Below are 10,568 nucleotides of genomic sequence, written 5' to 3' on the forward strand. Positions count from 1 at the left end.
ACCTACCTACCTACCGGCTGGCTGCAGAGCCGCCTCCAGGGTGGCAGCACCAACCTACCTACCTACCGGCTGGCTGCAGAGCCACCTCCAGGGTGGCAGCATTGATACGGAAGTCTCTGGAGGTGCTGAGCTTCATGTACTGCATCAGGTTCACCTGCACGACAAACACAAGACGTTATTTGCCGAAGCCGACGGAACACTTGTCTCCATTTTGCCATCATGTTTTTTTTTTTTTATCCACTTTTTCTCCCTATTTTCTATATTTTCTCCCATCCCAATTTCGTATCATCCAATTCAACCCTCCCCCGTCACGAACGCTGTTTCTTGCCTCCCACAAGCCGGCTGCAATGTGGACTAAGTCATACAGAGCACGAGTCCCCTCCGGTACTTGAGGTAACAGCAGTCGCATCTTTTCACCTGCGCAGCTCGATCTCTCAGTGGCGAGGAGTAACGCATGGGAGGCTCACGCTGCCCCCGACACTTCCTGATTCTACTGCGCAGGCGCACCAACCGACCTGTAGGAGTCGCTGTCCACAACGCCCGATCCCCACCCATCAGTTTCCCACCCCCTGATACGGCCAATGTGTATCAGTACGGACGACCAGCTAAACTGAAAGCAATGTGGAGCGCTGGGATCGCCAGCGTCTCCGCATTCGTGGCGAGCGCCTTGCCCACTACGCCACGTAGCCGCCCATTTTGCCATCATGTTATGTTAATAAAGGTTTTGCTGTGTACTTTGTGTGTGTGTTTTATGTTTTTATTAGGGCTGTCAGTTTATCGCGTTAATTAGATTAATTAATTACACAGCAAATTATCGCGTTATGCAAATTAACTCAAAATTTATTTAATTAATTAAATTTTTTAAAACAAACATATAAACAAACATGACAACACACGATAAGATATACAAGCATTAGTTGACAGTGCACATCCAATGAAATCACCATTTAGTTAATTGTCTTATACAGGATATACCCCTAATACCTGTTATCTAAAAACCTACACACATATGCTCTAGCTCGTACCCCCCCCCCCCCGGACCCCCCATTGGATAATCCAACCATTGTAACTTGTTCCTAACCAGACACTACCATTATATGCTAGCTTTTATTCTCTCCACCACTTCTAACCACATTGTCATTTTGGATTCATTGAGACCCAAAATTCTTATTTATTTCTTGATAAATCACATCGAGATATGTAAGAATCCAGACCTTCCGGCAAATTTTTTCCGGTTGAAACCATCGTGATGCTATCAGCTTTTTAGCCACTGTGATACCGGATAAAACCAATCTCTTTAGCTGTGGAGGTACTGCATACTCAAAGACATCATTCAGCAGTAATACAGAGGGGTGTACTGGTATATTCAGAGTTAAGAGATTTGATAATTGCTGGGTCACTTCTTTCCAGAATATCTTAACTGGTGGGCAGTCCCAGTACATGTGCATAAATGTCCCTTCGTCCCCATTTGTACATAAGGAGCATTTGGAGTCTTGTTTAAGACCCATTTTGTTCAGTCTTATAGGAGTTAAGTATGTCCTGTGAATATAGTTAAGATTGATTTGTTGATGGTCCGGGTTCCTTGATGCAAGTCGTACATTTGCCCAGGCCTCTTGCCAGTCAAAGTCTATCTCCAGGTCTGGTATATCCCTCCTCCAGACTGAGTCTAGATGGAGGGTTTCATACGAGGCCGTTAGTAATTGATGATAAAAATCTGAAACAAAACCTCTCGATGTCTCTCTTTCATAGAAAAATGTGTGGTATCTGTGGTGTACAATTGGTATCCTTAATGGAACACTGTGAGCCTTCAAACATGCCAATAACTGTGTGTAAAAATAATATGTGGACTTGGTGAGATAAAAAATGTTGCGTATTTCATCGAGACTACAAAAACCCTGTTTGTTGAAAACGTCTCCTAATGAGTGTATGCCTTGCTTTTCCCATATTATTATTATTTTTTTTTTTTTATGATTGATTGATTGATGATATGATTTATATGATTATATGATTATAGAATATCAGGCATAAAATGGTTATGCGATTAAAATGTGATTAATTAGATTAATTATTTACAAATCCTGTAATAATTAGATTAATATTTTTAATCGCCTGACATGGCTGGTGCTGCACCATTATTTCCCTCAGCTTCATCAGAGTGGGCATAATCGCGCACCATAGCCATTCTGGTTCTCCGCTCGGCTACATTCCGTGCTCCAGTCTGCATGAGCTGTGCAACGCTGGTAGCTGCTCTCCTGGTGATTTCATAACGACGAGCAATGTCGTAAGCTTGGCTAATGTGCGAGGTCGGTCTTCTAGGAGCTCTGAATAATGTTGGCGTCCCCCATAGCATTAGTGAACACCTCAACACTGATTGCATCCTGCTCCTTTTCAGAACGGTCAGCGTATGCAATAGACACTTTCTCATATATGTCGTCCCTCAAGATGTGTAGTGCCTCACCTGGCAGGCGGATTCGTTGCCTTAACTCGATGGCAACAGCCACTGCATACTCTGATGATGGGCCATAAGCAACCTCCACCTCCTCAACAATGTCTCTGTAGTCCCAGCGTGCTGACCTTGGGTTGCGGTGGACCACTGCTCCTGCTGCACCTATGAGACAGAACCTCACTGGACAGCCATAGTGTTCTCCGACCAGCGATTAGCCTCAGCACAGCTCTCAAAGCGCTGCAAGAAGTCCTTCCATGGTGTGGTGCCATCATACTGACCCGGTCGTAGTGTAGGAATCCTCTCTCGCTGAACACTGTCGTCCTCGCTGTCTGAAGACAGGTTGTACTGCGCACGCCGGGGCGCGTCTATATTAATCCCAGCCGAAGAGTGCAAGAGCGCTTCCGCATTCTTCGCCGCGCATGCGCATGAGGTCCCTGCTTAGTTCAGACGCCCCATTCAACACGGTTAATCAGAGATATAATATAATAATATATATATACGCGATGGACGCAGCAGGCGATGTTTGCCTCTTCTTGCTGTCATTACATCCATGTATGTGATTGATTGATTGATTGATTGAAAAGTGTATTAACAGATGCAGAATGGGTACAGTACAGACAGCTCAATGTGCATCTTCTGTGTTTGTTCCTTATTTGATCAATCGCAGAGAGTGCGGGGCACTCAGTTACCGGGGCGTGCGCGGTCTCCTCACCGGGAAATAACACAAACAATTATGCTGAAGCAGCTACGAGGACCACATAAACCGCAACCGCATACTCCACTCAGGGCAGTATGGGGTAGAACACATAGTAGCATACTACAAGAACCTAGGCGTCCACAAAGACGATTTCAAACTGGAAATGGTAACTACAGATGAGGTACTCGATAAACTGAGCGCCCTCCAACCGAACAAGGCACTGGCCATGACAACATCCCTCCAAATTCCTCAGAGACTCAGCAGCCGCCATCACCCCAGTCATCACACACATAATAAACCTCTCCATAAAACAGGGACACGTCCCCAAGGACTTCAAAATAGCGAGAGTAACACCCCTGCACAAAAAGGGCAGCAAATTAGACCCAGGCAACTACCGCCCTGTTTCTATCCTTACATCCATCTCGAAAGTCATGGAAAAATAGTATACGAACAGGTCGAAAAGTCCCTTACGGATAAAAATCTAATCTACGAATTCCAATCTGGCTTCAGAACATCCCACTCCACTGACCCATGCCTTCTCTATTTGAACGACCACATCAAGCAAGAGGTGGACGCGGGCAAATACTGCGGCATGGTCATGCTAGACCTACAAAAGGCCTTCGACACTGTCAATCACACCATTCTGATTGACAAGCTAAAAGCAATTGGTTTTGATAGTTATCAGTGAGCTGGATACAATCCTACCTCGAGGGGAGAGAACAGATGGTGGAGGTAAACGGTACCCTATCCCCCCCCCTCACAGTGAACTGTGGTGTTCCACAAGGAAGCATACTAGGACCACTACTGTTCCTAATTTATGCAAATGACATGTCGTCAGCTGTGACTGCAACTTGTTCCTGTTTGCGGACGACTCAGCCCTGCTGGTCTCTGACAAGAACAAGTTACAGGTTGAAAAACCCTCAGCTCGGAACTAGGCAAAATCTGCATATGGCTCGCCGACAACAACTATCATTACACATGGGCAAAACAGAGTCCATTCTCTCGGTTCAAATAACAAACTCAGCAAAACAGACGGCTTCTCAGTTACAGTGGGTGACAATATTGTCACAATGAAAGATGAAATTACCTATCTGGGTTCCATCCTAGAGGCTAATCTTTCCTGTGACAAAATGGCATCCATGTAATAAAAAAAAGTCAATCAATGAACTCTATTCTGTACCGGATCTCCTCCCTGGTAAACAAGAATACCCTGAAGACTCTGGCAGGAGCACTCATCAAGGGTACTACGACTATGCTTGCACCTCATGGTACCAAAGCACCTCAAAGGCACTAAAAACCAAATTACAAACATCTCAAAACAAACTAGTCAGACATACTGCTTGACCTGACTCCTAGAACCCACCTCACCCCTGCACACTTTGCCAACCTAGGATGGCTTAGAGTAGACGACAGAGTACAGCATCTTGCAATGGGCCTGGTCTACAGATACACTACACGACCAAGGTACCCATGTACATGTCAAAATACTTCCCAAAGGTCAGTGAATACCACGATCACAACACCAGAGGGAGGCTCCACAAATCATGTAAAAACCCAGATTCGGCTCAAACAAGGGACTAAACACGTTCGCAATTATGCCACAACAATGTGGAACGCCCTACCCAAAGCTGTAAAGGAATGTGAATCACTACCCACCTTCAAAAACACTCTCAAAGAACACCTACGGGAGACTGCAATTCAAAACTGGCCCCTACAAATGTCCTAACCCAGTTGTACAATAAAGACCAAGCCATGGCTCTGTCAGTATTCCAATGTACAGCCCCACCCAACCCCAACCCCACCTACCCAACCTCCTCCAATGTACAGTTTCTATGTCAAATGTATGTCAGTATTCCAATGTACAGTGTCCCCCCCCCCTACCCACAACCCCCCCCCCCCCCCCCCACCTCCATGTACAGCCCCACCCCACCTACCCAACCTCCCCCAATGCACAGTTTCTATGTCAAATGTATATACACTCTTCTTCTGGATTTTTTTTAGTATCACAAACAGTACTGTATTTGAAAATCTGGTATGTCATAAATGTATAGATGTAGCAGTACTGTCTATCTGTATGTCATGTGTGTCATATGATGAAATGAAAATGGGGGACCCTGATGGAAACAAGACGAAAGTCTTTCTCAGGTCTGCATCCTCTTAACAAATGTATGTATTGAGCCTGTCCTGTACTGTACTGTACCCATTCTGCAATCTGTTAATAAACTTTTCAATCAATCAATCAATGTGGTCCTCGTAGCTGCTTGCACTCTTCGGCTGGGATTAATATTGACGCCGCCGGCGTAGTCGGCCACGTGGATGGAAGCCTGCTCGCCTGCGATGGGACTGATCATAGCCATAAGTCACAGCTTCATTACCTCCATGGACCGGTGTACTCTGCCTGTGGTGTACAGCGCCCTCTGGCTGCACCTGACGGGAACACACACCCGGTGTCACAGGGGTGGAAAGCAGGGTTGCAGGTTCTATATGTGGGGAATAGACTGTCACATTGTTCATAGGTGTGCTCTCCATAAAAGGCTGCCGGTTTAGCAGCAATGCAGGGGTTAATGTTATGGGTAGCTGCATCTCCTATGGTCATTGAATGCATTTGTCCATACAACATATTCATATGGGGAGGCTCAGTTCCATAATGACTTTGCTGCATTTCAATGCCACTGTCTCTCATACTTTGATCATTCATCATATGAGCAAAAGGGTTTGTGCTTGACAACGACAGATGAGCATGTGGGTAATTGTCACTGGCCATTATCAATGGTTTATTACGTGCAGTAAATGGGTTTGACATTGCACCAGTAGGGGCCAGCTGATCCTCTGTTATGAACGGGTTGAGGCTTTGTCCATGTTGGTACTTAATTTCACGTCTCAGGTCAGGTTAGCGACATCAGACTGAGAGTACATGGTTGTAGTTGTGGGGGTTAACATGAATGGGTTAGAGTAGTTGATCACTTGCACTTGTTCCTGTTTGCGGAAGACTCAGCCTGCTGGTCTCTGACAAGAACAAGTTACAGGTTGAAAAAAACCCTCAGCTCGGAACTAGGCAAAATCTGCATATGGCTCGCTGATAACAAACTATCATTAAACATGGGCAAAACAGAGTCCATTCTCTTCGGTTCAAATACAAACTCAGCAAGACCGACGGCTTCTCAGTTACAGTGGGTGACAATATTGTCACAAGGAAAGATGAAATTACATACTGGGTTCCATCCTAGAGGCTAATCTTTCCTGTGACAAAATGGCATCCAATGTAATAAAAAAAGTCAACCAACGAACTCGATTCTTGTACCGGATCTCCTCTCTGGTAAACAAGAATACCCTGAAGACTCTGGCAGGAGCACTCATTCAAGGGTACTACGACTATGCTTGCACCTCATGGTACCAAAGCACCTCAAAGGCACTAAAAACCAAATTACAAACATCTCAAAACAAACTAGTCAGACTACTGCTTGACCTGACTCCTAGAACCCACCTCACCCCTGCACACTTTGCCAACCTAGGATGGCTTAGAGTAGACGACAGAGTACAGCAACTTGCAATGGGCCTGGTCTACAAGATACACTACACGACCAAGGTACCCATGTACCTGTCAAAATACATCCCAAAGGTCAGTGAATACCACGATCACAACACCAGAGGGAGCTCCACAAATCATGTAAAACCCAGATTCAGCTCAAACAAGGGACTAAACACGTTTAGCAATTATGCCACTGTGACGGATCATATTGGTCTGCGTTGTGTTGATGTTAAATGTTATGTCCCGAGGGGGAGTCGAACAGGGGGCTCCCGCGCCGCGGGCGACGACACAGGCGCTGCACTAAGAAGTGAATTCACTCCTAACTACTGTACCTATCCGTCTGTAAACCGGTTATGGGGAAGTGAGTTTAACTTACCAGCCGCAATGCCACAGTCACTCGTCAACACACCTGTTCCGTGACTGTGACATACCCACGGGCTTCCCCGTTACACCACAACAATGTGGAACGCCCTACCCAAAGCTGTAAAGGAATGTGAATCACTACCCACCTTCAAAAACACTCTCAAAGAACACCTACGGAGACTGCAATTCGAAACTGGCCCCTACAAATGTCCTAACCCAGTTGTACAATAAAGACCAAGCATGGCTTTGTCAGTATTCCAATGTACAGTGCCCACCCCCCCCCCCCCCCCCCCCCACCTCCCAATGTACAGCCCCACCCAACCCCACCTACCCAACCTCCCCAATGTACAGTTTCTATGTCAAATGTATGTCAGTATTCCAATGTACAGTGTCGTCGTCCCCTACCCACCCCCCCCCCACCTCTAATGTACAGCCCCACCCCTCAAATGCACAGTTTCTATGTCAAATGTAATTACACACTCTTTCTGGATTTTTTTTGTATCACAAACAGTACAGTATTTGCAAATCTGGTATGTCATAAATGTATAGATGTAGCAGTACTGTCTATCTGTATGTCGTGTGTGTCATATGATAATAATAATAATAATAATAATAATAATAATAATAATAATAATAATAATAATAATAATAATAATAATACATCTATTTTATATAGCGCTTTTCCAGGTGCTCAAAGACGCTTTACATGGGCAGGAGAGACAAACTATGGCAAAACAAAAAACAGAACAAAACAGAACAAATAATACATGACAAAATAAAATAAAACCGACAGAATTAGAGGTCAAAAGCAAGATTGAAAAGGTGAGTTTTGAGGGCTGATTTAAAAGATGTCAGGGTGTTTGCATCACGGATATGGCTGGGGAGGGCATTCCAGAGGGAGGGGGCAGCAGCAGCAAAGGCCCTGTCGCCCCATGAATGATGAATTGAAAATGGGGGACCCTGATGGAAACAAGACGAAAGTCTTTCTCAGGTCTGCATCCTCTTAACAATTGTATGTATTGAGCTGTACTGTACTGTACCCATTCTGCAATCTGTTAATAAACTTTTCAATCAATCAATCAATCAAACCTTTGGGTCGCGACCCACGCCGTAGCTGACCAGTATGGAGGTGGTGTTTGTATGTACATACATAAGGACACCAAATTCATTACCCGTACTGACCTTCATCATGAGACAATTGAAACCGTATGGGTGGAAATTTTATTTGAAAGGGCAAAATCTGTTCTAGTCGGCACAATATACAGACCGCCAGATCAAACTGGATTTTATGATACTTTGGATGTGTGCTTAGCTGGAGCTGAGGATGCGGAAAAAATTCTTATTGGGGATTGGAACACGGATATGCAACAAAAAAATGCACCCGTCTTCAAATCCTTCAATAGGTTTTGTGATCTGCACGGCCTCAGCCAACTAATCACCCAACCCACAAGGATATGTGAATCAACTCAGACTACCATTGACCTCATACTGACCTCTGACAAGTCCAAGATCTCCAGTAAAGGGGTTATAGCATGCGGGTTAAGTGATCATTACATGATATTCTGTACCCGCAAAAAGCTAAAACTAAAGGCTGGCTGTCACAAAACAGTCACATCTAGAGACCTCAAAACCTACTCTAGCGAGGCCTTTAACCTTGAACTGGAGAGTCTGGACTGGTCAGATGAACTCAATGGTACACTGGTTGAAGAAACTTGGCTTGGCTTCAAAACCAAATTTTCATCAATACTAAACAAAATGGCCCCCCTAAGAACCACCAGGGTAAAAAATCGCGCTGAGCCATGGATGCACACTGAAATACTGACCGCTATGAAAGCCAGAGACAAAAAATGCTCTGAGTTTCGTAAAAGTCAGTCAAAGCTTACCAAAAGCACGAGCAGTGAACTCCAAGACCACGTGACTGAACTCAAACTAGAAAGAAACAGACTAAGAAATGACGTAAACTCCATGATCAAAACTGCAAAAAAAAATTTCATCAATGACAAAACCGAGGAAAACAAAAATAAACCACGTGAACTTTGGAAATTACTCAACAATCAACTAGGCTGCAGTAAAAAACTCAAAACCAGGTTCTCAAACATAAACATAAAGACGGACAACACGCTCATCACAGACAAGCTGGATGTAGCCAATTACTTAAACACTTTCTTCACAAACATAGCCACAACACTGGTAAACAAACTACCCTCCCACTCAGGGCAGTATGGGGTAGAACACATAGTAGCATACTACATGAACCTAGGCGTCCACAAAGACGACTTCAAACTGGAAATAGTAACTACAGATGAGGTACTCAAAAAACTGAGCGCCCTCCAACCAAACAAGGCCACTGGCCATGACAACATCCCCTCCAAATTCCTCAGAGACTCAGCAGCAGCCATCACCCCAGTCATCACACACATAATAAACCTCTCCATAAAACAGGGACACGTCCCCAAGGACTTCAAAATTGCGAGAGTAACACCCCTGCACAAAAAGGGCAGCAAATTAGACCCGGGTAACTACCGCCCTGTTTCTATCCTTACATCCATCTCGAAAGTCATGGAAAAAATAGTATACGAACAGATCGAAAAGTACCTCGCGGAAAAAAATCTAATCTACGAATTCCAATCTGGCTTCAGAACATCCCACTCCACTGACACATGCCTTCTCTACTTGAACGACCACATCAAACAAGAGGTGGACGCGGGCAAATACTGCGGCATGGTCATGCTGGACCTACAAAAGGCCTTCGACACTGTCAATCACACCATTCTGATTGACAAGCTAAAAGCAATTGGTTTTGATAGTTTATCAGTGAGCTGGATACAATCCTACCTGGAGGGGAGGGAACAGATGGTGGAAGTAAACGGTACCCTATCCCCCCCCCTCACAGTGAGCTGTGGTGTTCCACAAGGAAGCATACTAGGACCGCTACTATTCCTAATTTATGCAAATGACATGTCGTCAGCTTGTGACTGCAACTTGTTCCTGTTTGCGGACGACTCAGCCCTGCTGGTCTCTGACAAGAACAAGTTACAGGTTGAAAAAGCCCTCAGCTCGGAACTAGGCAAAATCTGCATATGGCTCGCCGACAACAAACTATCATTACACATGGGCAAAACAGAGTCCATTCTCTTCGGTTCAAATAACAAACTCAGCAAGACCGACGGCTTCTCGGTTACAGTGGGTGACAATATTATCACAAGGAAAGATGAAATTACCTACCTGGGTTCCATCCTAGAGGCTAATCTTTCCTGTGACAAAATGGCATCCAATGTAATAAAAAAAGTCAACCAACGAACGCGATTCTTGTACCGGATCTCCTCTCTGGTAAACAAGAATACCCTGAAGACTCTAGCAGGAGCACTCATTCAAGGGTACTACGACTATGCTTGCACCTCATGGTACCAAAGCACCTCAAAGGCACTAAAAAACAAATTACAAACATCTCAAAACAAGCTAGTCAGACTACTACTTGACCTGACTCCTAGAACCCACCTCACCCCTGCCCACTTTGACAACCTAGGATGGCT

Source organism: Notolepis coatsorum, assembly GCF_963971535.1.
Source record: "Notolepis coatsorum genome assembly, chromosome: 18".
Classification (NCBI taxonomy): domain Eukaryota; kingdom Metazoa; phylum Chordata; class Actinopteri; order Aulopiformes; family Paralepididae; genus Notolepis; species Notolepis coatsorum.